Source organism: Mixophyes fleayi, chromosome 3 (genome assembly GCF_038048845.1).
Source record: "Mixophyes fleayi isolate aMixFle1 chromosome 3, aMixFle1.hap1, whole genome shotgun sequence".
NCBI classification, from domain to species: Eukaryota; Metazoa; Chordata; class Amphibia; order Anura; family Limnodynastidae; genus Mixophyes; species Mixophyes fleayi.
The window spans coordinates 247,890,847-247,912,496 of record NC_134404.1 but is presented as its reverse complement, the minus strand read 5'-3'; positions in this window follow the sequence as shown (position 1 = coordinate 247,912,496).

Below are 21,650 nucleotides of genomic sequence, written 5' to 3'. Positions count from 1 at the left end.
ACATCACCGTATCCCACTAAGAAGCAAGTTGTAGGTGCATGTAAGCCATACTTGAAAAAATTTTCCACCACACAAAATCTAATGGGGTGAAAGGACAGCAAGAGAAGCCACTTAGAAAGGAGAGGCACCAGACTTTGACCCCCTAAGGAGGTCTCAGACTCCGCCACAGCCTGAGCCAGTTAGCATTGGACATACGGCGACCCTCCATGCTCCTCAATTTCCACACCTCGTGGAGAATATCTTCCACCACTACCTCACAGGGAAGGACTTTCTGCCGGATGGTGACCTGACACCGTGCGTTCCATGTGAAATACCTGACCACTAAACTGACTAAGAAAAGTGTACAGAAATCAAAAGCCCTCCACCTTGCCTTGAATGCCCCGTAGACCCATTCAGGGTAACTAAGCCCCGAAAGGCAGGGGATCCCCAGCGACCTGGAGACTATTTTATAAACCTTTACATTAAAGGGACACTCGAGCAAGAAATGGTCCATAGTTTCCTCCACCCCTAGACACTCCTCCCGTGGGCAACCACGATCATCAGCATTTCTGTGCTTGAGGTTCCCTCTTACATAAAGTCTCCCGTGAAAGGAGAGCCAGGCAATGTCCTGAAGCTTCAACGGGATTCTCCTCGAGTTAATCAAGGAAAGCCCCACCGAACTCACATCACCTGGGCAGTCTCTCAGTGACAGCGGAACCCAAAAGTGGGAGTGCAGGACTCTCTTCTCCAACTCCCTTCTAGAAGAGCTCCCAACTTCCCCCGCCCCTAAGCCCCAACTCCTTGTCACCTTCAATCCCAAGGAAACGTAGGTCGGGAGATACCCATGCCGGACCCGTAAACTCTTAACGGTGCCTCCCCCATACCATGCACTGAGGAAGGGATCCACCCATACCCTAAAGCCTCCCACCCACTGAGGAGGGGTCTCAACTAGGAGACTACTAAGGTGCAACTTCAGAAAGGTTGACATAAAGAACAGCACAGGGCTAATCATACCCAGGCCCCCATCCTTCCTCAGTCGGTAGGTCACAGCCCGCTTGTCCAGATTCAGCCTATTCCCCCAGAGTAACTGGAAGAAAACTGCATAAACCCTAGACCATAAAGACTCCGGCAAAAGGCACACATAGCTGATGTACAGGAATACCGGGATCAGGAAGGTCTTAATCAGGTCCACCCTTTCCCGGAGAGAGTGTTTCCACCTCTTTTAGCTCACTACCTTCCGGGAAGCTTCCTCCAGCCTGAACTCCCAATTTTGCTTGGCATAATCACCAGGACCGAAATGAATCCCTAAAATTTTGATCTTCTCACTCGCCCGGGGAAGACTGTCTGGAAGGTTGAATTCACAACCCTCCTCCCCCATCCAGAAAACTTTACTCTTTTCCTGGTTTACTAATGAGCCACTGGCCTCAGAATACCCACGGACCAGAGTCGTTACCTCCTCAGCTTCCGCGGAACTCGACAAGACAACAGTAACATCATCAGCGTAGGCCACTACCTTCAAGGGGCACTCCGGACCCAACAGCACACCTCCCAACGAGCTACCACCAACCCTTCTGATGAAGGGATCTATGGCAAACACATACAGGAGGTGGCTCAGGGGACAACCTTGTCTTACTCCAGAGCTGACCTCAAAGGACTGACCCACCCAACCATTCACAAGAGGGAAGCTCTCGGCTTGTCTATAAATGGTACGGAGCCAATTCACCACCTGCACTGGAAGACCATACCACAGAAGTAGAGCCCAAAGGTACTCATGATTTACCCTATCAAAAGCCTTCGACTGATCTAAGGCTAAAAGGTACTTCCCCCACTTCTCCGCACGGCACCGCTCAAAGGCCTCCCGCACCGTCAGGACAGCTTCGGCCCTTCACAGTGCAGTGCTGAGAAGGAGAGAGCAACTGGCCGGAAACCTGCATCACTCTATTAAAAAGCACCTTCGCCAGAATCTTCCTGTCAGTATTGAGAAGAGCGATGGGGCGCCAGTTCTCAATACATGACTGATCTTTCCCCTTGGACAGTAAGATAAGGGCAGAGACCCTCATGGAGGGAGGCAATAAACCTCTGCCCAGGCTCTCATTAAAAACCTCCACGAGACGCGGAGCCAGAATGTCCCTAAAGATTTTAAAAAACTCAGATGTAAGGCCATCTGGGCCTGGGGCTTTCTTGACAGATAAACCATCTATTGCCATCCTGACCTCGTCCACCGTTATTTCATCGCCCAACGACTCAAGCAGGCCGCTAAAATCACCAAGGCCAGGAGTTTCCCTCAAAAACTGGTCCATCCTCTCTTTGTCAAGTGACTTCTCCGATAAGAGATCGGAATAGAAGGACCGCACTACACCAAGGATGCCCTCCTTCTCCTCCCTAAGGACACCCTCAGCATCGCGCAGGCCCCTCACCTCCTTAGCATCTACCGAGTTCTTACAGCTCTGGAAAGGATCGGGCGAATGGTACTTCCCATAATCCCTCTCCAGAACCAAGGATGCGTACCGGTCATACTGTATCTCTCTCATCTGAGCCTTCACCCGGGGGATCTCCCCACTATCCCCCTGGCCAGAGATCAAGAATCCAAGTTTTTTCCTCAGTGCCATGTAGGCGCTCTCTTTTAACAAGTTATTTCTGGCTACAAGGCCCCGAAAAAAGCTCCGGGTCCTTTTCTTCAGCATCTCCCACCATTCAGACCTACTCCAACCCGCCTCCAAAAGTGATTCCTGGGATTCAAAGAAGTCCCTAAAAGACTGTCTTATCACCTCCTCCTCCAGAAGCTTAGAGTTCAAGCGCCAGAGACCCCTACCCTTCCGAAGAGTCTCCGAAGCATTCAAGGACATAGATAGGTAAACGTGGTCAGAGAACTCTACCGGCCTCAGCTCTGGAGCCAAGGTTTTCGAGCTCTCCTTAACAAAAAACCTATCTATCCTAGACCTACAACTACCTCTATAAAAAGTGAAACCCGTGTGGTCTGGGAAATGACGAATGTGCACATCCACCAGACCAGCCTGCCTAACCATACTTGCTAGAAAAAGGGAATCGCAGCCCAGAGAAGCCCTTGAACCTCCCCTGTCTTTTGTCCTAGTGACGGTGTTAAAATCACCACCAAAGACTATCTTCCGGGCTGTAAAAAGGTATGGCTTTATCTCCATGAAGAGGCACTTCCTTCCTCATTTTGTTTGAGGGCCGTAAATATTAATTAACCTCAGGTCTTGCCCCCTCAGGTTGACATCTAGCACCATGCACCTACCTACCTCAAGCTCAATGACTCGCTGGATGGTTATCATGCCGGTAAAAAGCACCGCCACCCCACCATACGGCTCGGCCGCAAGAGACCAGTAGGAGGGCCCACGCCTCCACTCACTTTTGGCTTTATGTAGGTCAGCAAGCTGACCCAGTCTGGTCTCCTGCAAAAATAAAAAATCAGCCTCAACCGTGCTGAAAAAATCAAAGGCCATATAACGAGCACGTTCGGATTTTATAGATGCCACATTAATGGTAGCGAATCTAATGGGCTGGGAAGCCATCCTTCAGAGCTATAGACAGTAGGAACAACTTACTTCTTTTTAAACTTTTTCGCCAAGTCCTCATCTGAGGACCCGAATCTCTTATAGCTCAGGCCTGCCGGCAGGGATTCCTCCCCCCGAAGAATAACCTCTTCCCCAGAGGGAGGGACCCCGCCCGACCTATCCTCCTCACTCACAGAGCCATTAGGAATAGTCCTATCCGGGAACCTAGCCACTGATGTTCCTAACGGGCCATGGCCTGGATCAGGAGAAGGAGAACTAAGGGAAGTGTCAGAAGGGACAGGAGGGGGGATGGGACTTGTGGAGTCAGAACATATAGAAAGGGCTTGATGGGAAGTGGGGACTGGGTCATTTACCGAGGCCAAAACCCCCGTCTCCAAAGGACGGACCTCCAAATTTTGACCGGAGGGGCCGGCGTCTAAGGGAGGGGTGGGAGGGGGGTCACGGATGGGGGGAGGTACTAGGTCCTCTATCGAGAGAGGGCCAGATGGAAGTAACTCTGGATTTTTTAGAAAAGACCTAGCTGTTCTCTTTCCCTTTGGTTTTTTTGAAATTTTCGCAACCTCTCCCAAAACTGAAAGGTCCCTGGACTTCTTTGTCTTCCTCCCTGGTTTCGTTTTCTGCACTAAGTCTCCCTCCTCCGTCATCATAACCTCGCCCTCCTCCATACTCTCCTCCTCACTTGTTGAAAACTGGAACTTGTTGGACAGAACAATCCCTTCCCTTTCTGTTCTACTCTTTTTTTTCTTGGTTTTTTGTTTGACCCACTGATTTGAATCGTCATCTGCGGGTACCAACAACGACACCCCAGGTGGTTCAGAAACAGGGGGTGGGAGAAGTGGGGGGACAGAAATCACACTAACAGGGACAACCAAACTCCTTGCTGTCTCACCCTTCTCAACCCCCTCAGCTATCCTCACCAACTCTTCATCTGTGATAGCAGAATTGTGGGCCGCAATGCTTGAGCCGATGAGCAGGAGAGTCTCGGTCACTGTCCCTGGAGTGCTAGTGGGCAAGGGATCTGAGAGGTCTGTGGATAAATCTGCAGCTACTGACCCAGCCCCCACAGGAGACCTGGTGCTTGAGACCTCTCTGGGAGGCACATTAGTCAAAAATGATAATGCTGACAAAGTTTGTGGTGTTAATAATAATGATGGACCTAATCAAGTATGTAATACTGTTAATGTCAATGTTAATGTTGTTGGTTCTGCTAATAATAGTATGAATAAGTCTATAAGGGAAGAGCTCAGCCCAGTCCAGGCTCATGTTATAGATACCATCTATGGGCCCCTGCACATTACAGACAGGGCAAAAAGGGCTGCTGTTTTGATAGAGGACGTCTCAAAAAGAATGCCCAACATGTTGGCCCAAGGAGATGTTAGGTTGGATAAATCAGCCCCCCAAGCCAAAGCTCCCCTAAAGACTCGTTCTATATCACAGTGTGATAATGATCCCAGTGGGGAGGGTAATAGTAGGGTGAAGGAGAATGCTTCTGTCCAGAGCCCGGTTGTAAGATCTGGCCCTCTCCCTGGTATAATGTCATATGCAAGAACAACATAAAATATTAAGTGCCCACAACCAAATATACAATCAAAATACAATCAACTATACAATTATAGCATAACTAGTACTATATACACTGCAAGCAAAGAGAAATTGATCCAAGCTTTTAGACATATGCAACCGCACATAAAAAGATGTTAACTCAAAATCTACGGGGGTGCAGGACAGAAAAGCCATAGATAAAGAGACCCCAGACTTTGACCCCCTTACGGAGGTCTCAGACCCCGCCACAGTCTGACCCAGCTTGTATTGTCCATCCGGGACCTCTCCATATCCCTGAGTCTCCACACCCCGTGAAGAATGTCACCCGCCACCACATCACAAGGGAGGACTTTACGTCTAATTGAGACCTGACACCGTGCATTCCACGTGAAGTACCGGACTACTAAGCCGACTAGAAAAAGGGTGGTCAAATCAATATCCCAGCACCTACCCTTGAGCGCTCCATAAACCCACTCAGGGTAACTAAGCCCCGAAAGGCAGGGAATGCCCAAGGCACCAGAAACCCTCTTGTAAACTTCTACATTGAAGGGACATCCGAGCAAAAAATGGTCCATCGTCTCCACCTCCCCTAGACACTCCTCCCGTGGGCAACCACGATCATCGGCATTTCTGTGCTTCAAATTTCCCCTCACGTAGAGTCTCCCATGAAAAGAGAGCCAGGCAATGTCCAAATATTTCGGGGGGACCCTCCGGGAATTATCCAGAGCCAGCCCCTCCGAACACACACTACCTGGGCAGTCCTTCAGTGACAGCTGTTCCGAGAAGTGGGAGCACAAAATTCTCCTCTCCAACTCCTTCCTAGAGAAGCCTTTGACTTCCCCCACCTCCAAGCCCCAACACCTTGTCACCTTCAAGCAAAGAGTCACGTAGGCCGGGAGATATCCATGCCGGACCCGGAAACTTTTTACCGCACCTCCCTCCATCCAGACGCTGAGGAAGGGATGCACCCAGACTCTAAACCCCTCTACCCATCGAGGAGGGGTCTCTAAAAAGAGACTCCCCAGATGTAACTTGAGGAAGGTGGTTAGAAAGAAGAGCACTGGGTTTACCATCCCCAGGCCTCCCTCCCTCCTCGATTTATAGGTCACAGTTCGCTTAATGAGGTTCAACCGGTTCCCCCATAAGAGCTGGAAAAACACGGCATAGACCTTGGTCCATAAAGACTCCGGCAAGAGGCACACGTAACTAACGTACATAAAAACTGGAATCAGGAAGGTCCTGATCAAGTCTACCCTTTCCCTCAGAGATAGCTTCCACCTCTTCCAGCTCTCTACTTTCTGGGTAGCTACAACCAGTCTAGCCTCCCAATTTTGACTGGCATAATCACCAGGGCCGAATTTAATGCCCAAGATCTTGATCTCCTGGCTGGCCCGGGGGAGGGTGTCCGGAAGGTCAAACTGCTGGCCTTCCTCCCCCATCCAGAAAACCTCACTCTTCTCCTGGTTTACCTCTGAGCCACTGGCCTCGGAGTACCCACGGATTAGAGTTGCCACCTCCAATGCCTCCGCGGGACTCGACAAGACAACAGTGACATCATCGGCGTAGGCCACGACCCTCAGCGGACGACCCGGGCCCAGTCGCACCCCCTCTGCAGTGCTGCCACCTAACCTCCGAATGAAGGGGTCGATGGCGAACACATATAGAAGGGGGCTCAGGGGGCAACCCTGCCTTACACCAGAGTCAACCGCGAAGGCCGGACCCACCCAACCATTCACAAGAGGGAAGCTCTCGGCCTGCCTGTAGATTGTCTGGAGCCAATTAACCACCCGCACTGGGAGCCCATACCACAGAAGGAGAGCCCACAGGTACTCATGATTTACCCGATCAAAAGCCTTCGACTGATCCAACGCTAGTAAGTATTTCCCCCACTTCTCAGAACGGCAGCGTTCAATGGACTCCCGGACCCCAAGGACAGCACTAAACGTGCTGCGGCCCTTCACGGTGCAGTGCTGGGAGGGAGAAAGAATCTGGCCAGAAATCGTCATCAGCCTGTTAAAAATTACCTTTGCCAGAATCTTCCTGTCAGTATTGAGAAGGGCTATGGGGCGCCAGTTCTCAATTCGTGACGGGTCCTTCCCTTTAGATAATAAAATAAGAGCAGACAGCCTCATGGAGGGAGGAAGGATTCCTCTGCCCAGGCTCTCATTGAATACCTCCACAAGACGAGGGGTCAAAAGGTCTTTAAAGGTCTTATAAAACTCGGAGGTCAAGCCGTCCGGTCCTGGTGACTTCTTCATAGATAATTGATCTATGGCCACTTTGACCTCATCTGCTGTTATCTCATCACCCAAGGCATCAAACAAACTGTCAGGACTCACAAGTCCGGGTGTCTCCCTCAGAAACTGGTCCATCTTTTCTCTGATGAGTGGCTTCTCAGACAAAAGAGAGGAGTAGAAAGACCGTACAACACCAAGAATGCCCTCCTTATCTTTCCTGAGAACACCCCCGGCATCACACAGGCCCCTCACCTCCTTAGCATTGAGCGACTTCCTACAACTCTGGTAAGGATCAGGTGAGTGGTATTTCCCATAATCCCTCTCCAGAGCCAAGGAAGCAAACCGGTCGTACTGTAACTCCTTCATCCGAGCCTTCACCCGGAAGATCTCCCCACCATCTCCCTGCCCAGAGATCAAGAACCCTAATTTCCTTCTCAAGGCCTGGTAGGAATTTTCATTCAGCAAGTTCTTTCTGGCTACGAGGTTGCGGAAAAAGCTCCTAGTCCTCTTCTTACACACCTCCCACCACTCAGACCTACTCCATCCCGCCTCCAAAAGTGACTCCTGTGCTTCAAAGAAGTCACTGAACGATTGTCTGGTCACCTCCTCCTCAAGGAGCCTAGGGTTCAGGCGCCAAAGGCCCCTACCTTTCTGAGAAGTTTCTGAGGCATTCAAGGATACACACAGGCAAATGTGATCGGAGAACTCCACAGGCCTCAGCACTGGTGCCAAAGTCGTTGAGCCCTCCTTAACAAAAATCCTGTCTATTCTAGATCTACAACTACCTCTAACAAAGGTGAAACCCGTGAGGTCTGGGAAATGGCGAACGTGCACATCCACCAGACCTGCCTGCCTAACCATGTTAACTAAAAAATTAGAATCGTAGCCCAAAGTAGTCTTTGCGCCCCCCCTGTCTTTGGGCCTGATGATGGTGTTGAAATCACCTGCAAAAACCAACTGCCGGGCTGTAAAAAGGTACGGTTTTATCTCCCCGAAAAGGCATTTCCTGTCCCACTTGCTTTGAGGGCCATAGATATTAATTAGTCTCAGGTTATGCCCCCTCAGGTTGACATCTAAAATCATACATCTACCTACCTGTAACTCTATAACTCGCTGGAGAGTTATGTCGGTAAAAAGGACCGCCAACCCACTGTACGGCTCAGCCGCAAGAGACCAGAATGAGGGGCCACGTCTCCACTCCCGCTTCGCCTTATGGAGGTCCGCGAGCTGCCCCACCCTAGTCTCCTGCAAAAATAAAATGTCAACCTCAAGCGTGTTGAAAAAATTGAAGGCCATATAGCGAGCACGTTCAGACAAGATGGATGCCACGTTAATAGTGGCAAACTTTATGGGCTGGGAAACTGCCATTCTGAGTTATAGCAAGTAGGACCCAGATCACTTTCTCTTTACTTTCTTACTGGAGTCCTCATCAGAGGAGCCCCACCTTTTTACACTAACCCCAGCCGGCACCATATCGGTGTCAAGAAGGTTTACCTCCTCATCTTCGGAGGTCACCTTATCCGGCCCATGGGAAACAATACCAGAAGAAATGGCAGAGATAGGAGGACTACCAACTTCCACTTCACCGTCCGTGCCTGCCTTAGGCAGACCCACTAATTCCTTAACCTTTGGCGGATCAGGCGGACCAGGGGGTGGGGGACCAGGGTCTGGAATATCTGGGGGAACCAGGAGGGAAGGGGCCTGAATAGACGATACCAGGACAGGAGGTGAGGCTTTGGAGGAAACTGAAGGAACCAATGGAGGGAAAGAGTCCACCGGGGGGTGAGAGATCTCTAAAGGGGTGGCGGATATTCCCGGGGAGGAAGAGGTTACTGTGGCCAACTCCTCCACAAGGAGAGACTTGCGCAAACTTAAAGGTGCCTTCAAGAAATTTTCCCCAATCAGAATCCTAGCTGTCATTTTACCCGCTGCCTTCTTTTTTGACTTCTCCTTTGGTTTCTTATACTTGGGTTCTACCCTTAATGGGGATGGACTTTTGACCTTCCTCCTCCTCCTCGTGACTTTAGGCCTAAATTGCAAGCTACCGTTCTCACCCCTCACTATTTCTCCTTCTGACTCCTCATCACTTGAGAAGGATAGGAAACGGTTAGATAGGATAAGCTTTTCCCCGCCAGACTTTACAGCCCGACTCCTTCTCCCCTTCTTCCCTTGCACTGTAAAGGGGGTTTCTTCCCCCATAACTGTTGGTTTTGCAACTGGCACAGTGGACTGGGCCAACAGCGGCTGGGAGGGGAAAAAGGGAGTGGGAGCAGATACCGAAGAAGGTCCTGGTAGGGGCGGGGTGGGAGATCCAGAAGAAGGTCCTGGGGCCTGGACAGGGCTCACCACAGATGGCACGTTTACCCCTATTTCCATTAACTCTGCAGCCTGAACCAGGTCTATATCAGATATTTCACACGCATTGTGGGAGGCGTGAGGGCAGCGACTAAAAGGATGGCCAACCTCACCACATAAATTACATTTAATCTTTACACATGACCTGGCCTCATGTCCCTGATCCCCGCAATGGCCACATATTTGAACGGGACAATTCATGCTGAGGTGGCGGAAGTCACCACAGCGGTGGCACATCCTCGGCTGGCCCGGGTAAAAGCATTGAATGCGGTCGCGACCAATAAAGGCCGCAGATGGTACGTGCAGCACACCAGCCTCCGTGCATCGCAGATGGACCATGGCAGACCACCCGCCACCCCAGACATGACGGCTCGGATCGGGAACCTTCTCCAAGGGGGACACTAAGTCCGCATATCTTTTTAACCAAAAACACAAGTCAGATTTAGGTAGAGATTCGTTCCTAACTAATATGGTCACACGCACCCTTTCTTGGCGCGTGACCGGGATTGCTCGGAAACTGGACCATGGCTCTGTATCTTTCTGCCTTCCCCACTTAGCCCAAAAATCTTGCAACCCATAGTAAGAACAAAAGCTGACATCAAAATCAGGGGAACTCACAGGATGTATGCATGCAAAAAGATCCACAGCCTTATAACCAAAACTTGCAAAAAAACTATCCAAAAAGGCAGGTCTAGTAGGGGTCTCACCACTTACACATTTCAATTGAACGACATTCCTCCTCTTAGGGGGCTGCCCTCTGACAGACATTTGAGGGACAGTAGGTGCTGCAACACCAGGCACCACCCCCGATACTGCCTTTGCATAGGAAATGGGACCAGGTACCCCAACTGGTGCAGGAACGGGAGCTTCACACATAGGATTAGGGGTAACTACTGCAGAGGGCACATCAGTGGTCACCAAACAGGGAGCTGTTGCAACAGCAGATTTAACCCCCCGCAAACTCCCACTACTATTTACACCAGAAACTTGCTTTTTTACCCTAATCTCCTGTGGCAGCATATTTGGCATGTTTTTTGCAGCTGCCTCAATCACCTCAAGAGCTGCCTTTGCTCTAGGAGCCACACATAATGGACCATAAACAGTATCTACTACATAACCCTGCACATTATTCATATCACATCTATTCAGACATTGCTGGGCTGCACCTGTATTCACTGGCACGGAGGTAGCAGACACTGGCAGATTTCCCCCGATCACCGGCACCACAGCTCCGCCCCCTCCACTCGCAGAATTAACCTCCGCTGCTGGTAAGGATAAGATGGCTTCATTGCTATTGGCACAGACAGGCGACGGGGGATCCGACACAGCTGCACTCACCGATGCCTTGCACGCGCTCCTTTCAACACTGGAATAGGCTTCAATACAACATGAGAGCCAGCAGCACCGCTGCGACTTGAATGGACCACACACACAGGGTGAGGCCGATACATCACAGCTGCAGCCGCATCAGTAATAACAGGTACGGAGCCTGCACTCACAGGAATCAGGCCACAGACAGGGGATCCTGAGCCATCCACAGCAACTGCAGCAGGCACCATCTCCCTATCTACAATGGCCGCGGCTTCTTGCAGCTCCGTCACTGGCAAGTCACCCTCCATTACTCTTATATTATTATATAAAATGTTCTCCATTGGACCTTGAACATCAGAAACAGGAGCATTAATAGGCAAGGGTTCAGATGTCAAGCACTCCTCTTTCTCAGACAATAATTCTTCTGATGGCGAGTGTAACTTTTCAATTAACCCTTGCAGTACTTGTTCTTTGTTAAGAAGGATTTCTTCCAATTCTTTAATTTCTGCTGTGAAGGTTACCCTGTCAGTGCTATAAGCATTGTTCCTTTTCCTTTTTTTTGCAACAATTCGTTTTTTAACCCTTGCAATCCCAGATTCTAGGTCTAGTATTTGCTCCCTAACTGCAGACTCATCTTCCTCACTGGGAGCTGATTCAGAGAGGCACATATTCACACACCCCTTCTGTGCCGCATCAGTGTTGCCGGCAGGCACCGTCTCCATAGCCACTTCACATAATACAGGTTCAACATTAGCTTGCACATCCATACTACCAGTTATATTTACAGTCACTGAACTTACTTCTGTGTTACTGGAGGCAGCCTTGCTTGGTACAGGGCCTAAATTAGGAACCTGTGCCTTTTCCACTGCAGTAGTATTTTCAGATGCAGTGTCTGGACTGGATCCCTCTTGAGCCTCCACATTAGCAGTAGCTGTACTTCTTTCCATATTTCCAGAGGCAGGCTTGCTTGGCACAGAGCCTGCATTAGGAACTTGTGCCTTTTTCACTGCAGTAGTATTTTTAGATGCCGGGTCTGTGCTAGATTCCTGAGTCTTCACCACCTTAGTGGTAGCTGGATTCACCAACAAGTTGTTAGTAGCAACAGGCTTACCTGGTACAGAGCCTGATATAGGCCCCTGGGCCTTTGCAGTAGAAGCAGCTGAATCCACAGTCTGGATACTCTTCTGGGTGTGTGCTCTCAACACACTGCCCTGGTTGGGCCTCTGCAGCTGGGCCTCGTTTCCATCCTGAGGTATAATCAAGGTTTTCCCTGGAGCTTGCACATTGAAAGTAGGGCAAGTGTTAGGCCCAAAAGCCTGGGAACTCGCCTTGTCTTTTTCAGCTTGATTATGCTCCTTAGGAGCATGGCCTAAGCTAGGCCCGAAAGCCTGGGGACTTTCCTGCACTCCTCCCCCAGGATCCTCCATCCTATCTGGGCTTGCTCCCAGAGTCCACACTGGTTCTCAGAGAGCAAAGACACACCTCCTTCTCTCTCTGTCCTGCTCAGTCCAGTGGTGCTGTGTCCTGTGCTCTGTGCTTCTAAGGGCATAGTTATTTCCCCATTATTCCCAAGTTTTTAAAAAATAAAAAAAAAGTTATAAAAAAAATTAAAATAAAAAATTAAAAAAAAAATAATTATAACCAAATTTGCAAAACCAATCCATCAGTATATAAGCCCATTGGTACTGCAATATTACCAAGTTCACACATTCAGCAGTAAAAGTCCAGTGGTACTGCTATTACAAAGTTCACTGATTCAGCAGTGTATAAATCCAGTGGTACTGCTATTACAAAGTTCACTGATTCAGCAGTATAAGTCCAGTGGTACTGCTATTACAAAGTTCACTGATTCAGCAGTGTATAAGTCCAGTGGTACTGCTATTACAAAGTTCACTGATTCAGCAGTGTATAAGTCCAGTGGTACTGCTATTACAAAGTTCACTGATTCAGCAGTATAAGTCCAGTGCTACTCTCCTGTGCCGCATATAATTTTTAAAGGCTTTGCCGAATTGTGTGGCTTAGGGGTACGCTCTCTTGTGCTACATATAATGGAAAACCAAAATTTGGAGGATAAAGTAGGGAAAGATCAAGACCCACTTCCTCCTAATGCTGAAGCTGCTGCCACTAGTCATGACATAGACGATGAAATGCCATCAACGTCGTCTTCCAAGCCCGATGCCCAATCTCATAGTACAGGGCATGTAAAATCCAAAAAGCCCAAGTTCTCCAAAAATAGCAAAAAGAGAAACTTAAAATCATCTGAGGAGAAACGTAAAGTTGGCAATATGCCATTTACGACACGTAGTGGCAAGGAACGGCTTAGGCCCTGGCCCGTGTTCATGACTAGTGGTCCAGCTTCACCCAAGGATCTAAGCCCTCCTCCTCCCCCCCTACAAAAAATTTAAGAGAGTTATGCTGTCAGCAACAACAACAAAACAGCAAAGAACTCTGCCTTCTAAACAGATGACATCACAAATCCCCAAGGCGAGTCCAAGGGTGTTGTTGGTTGTGAACCCTGACCTTCCCATCACTGTACGGGAAGAGGTGACTCCATCCAGCATTTGCAGCACGCCCTCTGCATATGCTGGAAGGATCACCCACAGTCCAGTTACAGATTTGGCTAATGAAGGTGTCAATGTTGTACACCGGGAGGAGGCTATTGATGTAGCTGGCGCTGAGGAGGATGTTGATGATTATGATGCAGACAGATACCAAATTGCCTTTCTCAATTTCTATTTATATTCTAGATTATATAACGGCTGAAAAGTTTTCTGTTTTACTCCTAGTGGAGAGGGGATCTGATGCAGACAGATACCAAACTGCCTTTGTCCATTTCCTTGTATATTTGAATTTCTAGTTCTACAGTCTATGCAGGCTGCTTTATTTATATTCAACTACAAGGGCGGGGGGGGGGGGCATAGATAGCCACCAAAGTAACGTGGTCCATTTAATTTCACTTTCTAGCTCCACAGTCTGTGCAGCCTGCTTTTTTTATCTTCAAAGTATTTATATTTACAAGCCTTGCAATCTAAATTAACTAGAGGTAGTGACGTGGTAGAACTCCAAAAGGCAGTTTGGAAGCCCCTGTACAAACTGGCTCTATGTTTTAACTGAGTTGTCCCCCCTCCAGTGTGCACTGCCCTCGAGACAGTACAGAGGGACCTGTGGTTGTGGAGTCCAGCGGGGACGAATTGATAATGTGTGAGGAGGAGGAAGTACACACTGTAGGGGGAGAGGAATCAGAGGTTGAGGATGAGGACGACATCTTTCCTCAGTAGAGCCTGTTTAGTTTGTACAGGGAGAGATGAATTGTTTTATTGGTGTGGGGGCCCAAACAAACCAATCATTTCAGCCACAGTTGTTTGGTAGGCCCTGTCACTGAAATGATTGGTTTGTTAAAGTGTGCATGTCCTATTTCAACAACATAAGGGTGGGTGGGAGGGCCCAAGGACAATTCCATCTTGCAACTATTTTTTTGGCATTATGTGACCATTCAACAGTCGTTTGCCATGTTCAAAAAGTAAAAGAAAATGCCAACAAATTCAATAAATTAAATCAAAAGTTAAATGCCCTGTCATTATTTAAAACAAAAGGTTTTGACGTGCTAGAATTAGTGTAGTGTTAAGATGTTATAAACACTACACTTGGAACTTGGAGGGGGTATTGTGGCCCCGGTATCAAATTGGGTACCGGGGCCACCCCACTACGCAGTCCAGATACTTGTTTGGTGGAATTCAGACCAGTTGAGGGTTTTATTATTATATTGTGGGGACCACTCTATACCACACTACCACTCTATACCACTCTATTTAATACTTTAATTCTATTTAATACTTTAATTCTATTACTAATTCCCATAAAGAGGAACTGCCGCTTCTATTTAATACTTTAATTCTATTAGTAGTTACCATAAAGAGGAACAAAATAAACAAATTTTACCAAAAGTATAATATGACTTACAAACACTACACTTGAAAGATGGTGCCTTTAAATGAAAAAGTCAGTCTTCATTGCACGACTATGTGCAATAGGGACAGTTTTTTGGTTTACAAAGTCAACCAATAACACTTCGACCCTGTCTGTCTTTAACATACTTGATGGGATCTCAATGACGAATGGTCTGTACCATGGTTGAAGGAGGTATTGTGGCCCCGGTACCAAATTGGGTACCGGGGCCACTCCACTATGCAGTCCAGATAGAGGTGTATCAGATATTAAACAACTTTGACTGTTGCTGCAAAATTTTTAAATAATATTATGGGGAACACTACACGACGCATTCCATAAACTTTTTGGGTGGAATTCAGACCCGTGTAGGGTTTTTTAATAATATTGTGGTGACCCACTCCTCTACGCAGTCCAGGTACATTATTGGTGCGAATCATACAAGTTCAGGGTTTTTAATTTATATTGTGGTGACCCACTCCTCTACGCAGTCCAGGTACATTATTGGTGCGAATCATACAAGTTCAGGGTTTTTAATTTATATTGTGGTGACCCACTCCTCTACGCAGTCCAGGTACATTATTCGGTGTGATTCATACCAGTTGATGGTTTTCTTATTATATATATTGTGGTGACCCACTCCTCTACGCAGTCCAGGTACATTATTGGTGCGAATCATACAAGTTCAGGGTTTTTAATTTATATTGTGGTGACCCACTCCTCTACGCAGTCCAGGTACATTATTCGGTGCGATTCATACCAGTTGATGGTTTTCTTATTATATATATTGTGGTGACCCACTCCTCTACGCAGTCCAGGTACATTATTCGGTGCGATTCATACCAGTTGATGGTTTTCTTATTATATATATTGTGGTGACCCACTCCTCTACGCAGTCCAGGTACATTATTGGTGTGAATCATACAAGTTCAGGGTTTTTAATTTATATTGTGGTGACCCACTCCTCTACGCAGTCCAGGTACATGTTTTGGTGCGATTAAGACCAGTTGATGGTTTTCTTATTATATTGTGGGGACCACTCCACTACGCAGTCCAAAAAGATACCTCGTTGCAACATTTTGGACTAATAACTATATTGTGAGGTGTTCAGAATACACGGTAAATTAGTGGAAATGCTTGTTATTGAATGTTATTGAGGTCAATAATAGCGTAGGAGTGAAAATAAGCCCAAAAACTTGATTTTTGAACTTTTTATGCTTTTTTCAAAAAAAATCCGAATCCAAAACCTTAAATCCGAACCAAAACCTTTCGGCAGGTGTTTTACGAAACAAATCCGAACCCAAAACATCAAGAAAATCCGGATCCAAAACACAAAACACGAGACCTCAAAAGTTGCCGGTGCACATCCCTAGTTTTAATGTGTGTTATCAATGCTATTTTGATGTGCGGTATCAGTGTTAGTTTTAATGTGGAGTATCATTGCTAATTTTAATGTGGAGTGTAAATACTCATTTTACAGATAGGTTTAGATTGTTTTAATGTACAGTATTTTAGTGTGTGGTAGCAATGATTTTTCATTTCATGTAAAATGCTAATATAATATATAATACTTGTTATTTACAGTAAAAAAGTTTATGTTGACATATTATTGCGGCGCTTTATTTTTTAAGTTGTATTTTTGCTAGAGATGAGCGCACTCGGATTTTGTGAATCCGAGCCCACCCGAACCTTTCCGATCCGAGTCGGATCCGAGACAGATCCGGGTATTGGCGCCAAATGAAAACTTGAAACCGAGGCTGTGAGTCATAATCCCGCTGTCGGATCTCGCGATACTCGGATCCTATAAATTCCACGCTAGTCGCCGCCATCTTCACTCGGGCACTTGATCATGGTAGAGGGAGGGTGTGTTAGGTGGTCCTCTGTCCTGGTAGATCTTGTGCTGTGCTGTGCTGTGCTGTGCTGTGCTGTGCAGTATAAGTCCAGTGGTGCTGTGTGCTGTGCTCTGTCAATTTTGAGTTCAGTGGTGCTGCTGGGTCCTGTGCTGTGTCCTGTTCAGTCCAGTGGTGCTGTGTCCTGTGCTCTGTGTTTCTAAGGGCATAGTTATTTCCCCATTATTCCCAAGTGTTTTAAAAAATAAATAAAAGTTATAAAAAAAAATACAAAAATATAATTAAAAAAAAAATTAATTACAACAAAATTTGCAAAACCAATCCTGCAGTATAAGCCCATTGGTACTGCAATATTACCAAGTTCACACATTCAACAGTAAAAGTCCAGTGGTGCTGTCTGCAATATTACCAGGTTCACACATTCTGCAGTATCTTGTGCTACATATAATGGAGACCAAAAATTTGGAGGATAAAGTAGGGAAAGATCCAGACCCACTTTCTCCTAATGCTGAAGCTGCTGCCACTAGTCATGACATAGACGATGAAATGCCATCAACGTCGTCTTCCAAGCCCGATGCCCAATCTCCTAGTACAGGGCATGTAAAATCCAAAAAGCCCAAGTACTAAAAAAAAAGCAAAAAGAGAAACTTAAAGTCATCTGAGGAGAAACGTAAAGTTGGCAATATGCCATTTACGACACGTAGTGGCAAGGAACGGCTTAGGCCCTGGCCCGTGTTCATGACTAGTAGTCCATCTTCACCCAAGGATCTTAGCCCTCCTCCTCCTCCCCCGACTACAAAAAATTGAAGAGAGTTATGCTGTCAGCAACAAAACAGCAAACAACTCTGCCTTCTAAAGAGAAATTATCACAAATCCCCAAGGCGAGTCCAAGGGTGTTGGTGGTTGTCAAGCCTGACCTTCCCATCACTGTACGGGAAGAGGTGGCTCGGGAGGAGGCTATTGATGATGTAGCTGGCACTGTGGAGGAACTTGATGATGAGGATGGTGATGTGGTTATTGTAAATGAGGCACCAGGGGGGAAACAGCTGATGTCCATGGGATGAAAAAGCCCATCGTCATGCCTGGTCAGAAGACCAAAAAATGCACCTCTTCGGTCTGGAGTTATTTTTATCCAAATCCGGACAACCAATGTATGGCCATATGTAGCTTATGTAAAGCTCAAATAAGCAGGGGTAAGGATCTTGCCCACCTAGGGACATCCTCCCTTATACGTCACCTGAATAACCTTCATAGTTCAGTGGTTAGTTCAGGAACTGGGGCTAGGACCGTCATCGGTAAAGGGACACCTAAATCCCGTGGTCCAGTTGGATACACACCAGCAACACCCTCCTCGTCAACTTCCTCCACGATCTCCATCAGATTGAGTCCTGCAGCCCAAGTCAGCAGCCAGACTGAGTCCTCTCCAATACGGGATTCATCCGAGGAATCCTGCAGCGGTGCGCCTACTACTGCCACTGCTGCTGTTGCTGCTGTTAGTCGGTCATCTTCCCAGAGGGGAAGTCGTAAGACCGCTAAGTCTTTCACAAAACAATTGACCGTCCAACAGTCGTTTGCCATGACCACAAAATACGATAGTAGTCACCCTATTGCAAAGCGTATAACTGCGGCTGTAACTGCAATGTTGGTGTTAGACGTGCGCCCGGTGTCCGCCATCAGTGGAGTGGGATTTAGAGGGTTGATGGAGGTATTGTGTCCCCGGTACCAAATCCCGTCGAGATTCCACTTCACTAGGCAGGCGATACCAAAAATGTACAGAGAAGTACGACCAAGTGTCCTCAGTGCTCTGCAAAATGCGGTTGTACCCACTGTCCACTTAACCACGGACATGTGGACAAGTGGTTCTGGGCAAACGAAGGACTATATGACTGTGACAGCCCACTGGGTAGATGCATCGCCTTCCGCAGCAACAGCAACAGCTGCATCAGTAGCAGCATCTACAAAATGGCTGCTCGTGCAAAGGCAGGCAACATTGTGTATTACAGGCTTTAATAAGAGGCACAACGCTGACAACATATTAGAGAAAATGAGGGAAATTATCTCCCAGTGGCTTACCCCACTTAGACTCTCATGGGGATTTGTGGTGTCAGACAATGCCAGTAACATTGTGCGGGCATTAAATATGGGCAATTTCCAGCACGTCCCATGTTTTGCCCACACCATTAATTTGGTGGTGCAGCATTACCTCAAGAGTGACAGGGGTGTGCAGGAGATGCTTGCGGTGGCGCGCAAAATTGCTGGACACTTTCGGCATTCAGCCAGTGCCTACCGCAGACTAGAGGCACATCAAAAAAGCATGAACCTGCCCTGCCATCACCTCAAACAAGAGGTTGTGATGCGCTGGAACTCCACCCTCTATATGCTGCAGAGGATGGAGGAGCAGCAAAAGGCCATTCAGGCCTAAACAGCCACCTACGACATAGGCAAAGGAGTGGGGATGCGCCTGAGTCAAGCGCAGTGGAGACTGATTTCCGTGTTGTACAAGGTTCTCCAGCCGTTTGAACTTGCCACACGAGAAGTCAGTTCCGACACTGCCATCAGGTCATTCCCCTGATCAGGCTGTTGCAGAAGCAGCTGGAGAAAGTGAGGGAGGAGCTCTTGTGGATGAAGCCCTTCGTACGCTTTGCCAAGATCCAAGGGTGGTCACTCTTTTAAAGTCAGAGGAATACATTCTGGCCACCGTGCTCGATCCTCGGTTTAAAGCGTATGTTGTGTCTCTGGTTCCGGCGGACACAAGTCTACAGCGGTGCAAAGACCTTCTGGTCAGGAGATTGTCCTCTGAAGAGGACAGTGACATGCCAACAGCTCCACCCTCATTTTCTTCCACATCTATGGCTGCGAGGAAAAAGCTCAGTTTTCCTAGAAGAGCCGCTGGCGGGGATGCTGAGAACATCTGGTCCGGACTGAAGGACCTGCCAACCATTGCAGACATGTCTACTGTCGCTGCATTGGATGCTGTCACAATTGAAAAAATGGTGGAGGATTATTTTGCTGATACCATCCAAATAGACATGTCAGACAGTCCATATTGTTACTGGCAGGAAAAAAAGGCAGTTTGGAAGCCCCTGTACAAATTGGCTCTATTTTACCTGAGTTGTCCCCCCTCCAGTGTGTACTTGGAAAGAGTTTTTAGTGCAGCGGGGAACCTGGTCAGTGCGCGGCGAAGGAAGTTGCTTCCTCACAACGTTGAAAAAATGATATTTATAAAAATGAATAATCAATTCCTCAATAAAGTACAGCACTGCCCTCCAGATAGTACAGAGGGACCTGTGGTTGTGGAGTCCAGCGGGGACGAATTGATAATGTGTGAGGAGGAGGAAGTACACACTGTAGGGGGAGAGGAATCAGAGGTTGAGGATGAGGACGACATCTTTCCTCAGTAGAGCCTGTTTAGTTTGTACAGGGAGAGATGAATTGTTATTTTGGTGTGGGGGCCCAAACAAACCAATCATTTCAGCCACAGTTGTTTAGTAGGCCCTGTCGCTGAAATGATTGGTTTGTTAAAGTGTGCATGTCCTATTTCAACAACATAAGGGTGGGTGGGAGGGCCCAAGAACAATTCCATCTTGCAACTATTTTTTTGGCATTATGTGACCATTCAACAGTCGTTTGCCATGTTCAAAAAGTAAAAGAAAATGTCAACAAATTACAAAAGTTCAATCAAAAGTTAAATGCCCTATCATTATTTAAAACAAGAGGGTTTGACGTGCTAGAATTAGTGTAGTGTTAATATGTTATAAACACTACACTTGGAACTTGGAGGAGGTATTGTGGGCCAGGTATCAAATTTAGTACCGGGGCCACCCCACTACACAGTCCAGAATTTTTTTTGGGAAATTCAGACCCGTGGAGGGTTTTTTATTAATTATATTGTGGTGAACACTCCTCTACGCAGTCCAGATACATTTATTGGTGCGAATCATACAAGTTCAGGGTTTTTAAATTATATTGTGGTGACCCACTCCTCTACGCAGTCCAGGTACATTATTGGTGCGAATCATACAAGTTCAGGGTTTTTAATTTATATTGTGGTGACCCACTCCTCTACTTAGTCCAGGTACATTATTCGGTGCGATTCATACCAGTTGATGGTTTTCTTATTATATATATTGTGGTGACCCACTCCTCTACGCAGTCCAGGTACATTATTGGTGCGAATCATACAAGTTAAGGGTTTTTAATTTATATTGTGGTGACCCACTCCTCTACGCAGTCCAGGTACATTATTGGTGCGAATCATACAAGTTCAGTGTTTTTAATTTATATTGTGGTGACCCACTCCTCTACGCAGTCCAGGTACATTATTTGGTGCGATTCATACCAGTTGATGGTTTTCTTATTATATATATTGTGGTGACCCACTCCTCTACGCAGTCCAGGTACATTATTGGTGCGAATCATACAAGTTCAGGGTTTTTAATTTATATTGTAGTGACCCACTCCTCTACGCAGTCCAAGTACATTATTCGGTGCGATTCACACCAGTTGATGGTTTTCTTATTATATATATTGTGGTGACCCACTCCTCTACGCAGTCCAGGTACATTATTGGTGCAAATCATACAAGTTCAGGGTTTTTAATTTATATTGTGGTGACCCACTCCTCTACGCAGTCCAGGTACATTATTCGGTGCGATTCATACCAGTTGATGGTTTTCTTATTATATATATTGTGGTGACCCACTCCTCTACGCAGTCCAGGTACATTATTGGTGCGAATCATACAAGTTCAGGGTTTTTAATTTATATTGTGGTGACCCACTCCTCTACGCAGTCCAGGTACATTATTTGGTGCGATTCATACCAGTTGATGGTTTTCTTATTATATATATTGTGGTGACCCACTCCTCTACGCAGTCCAGGTACATTATTGGTGC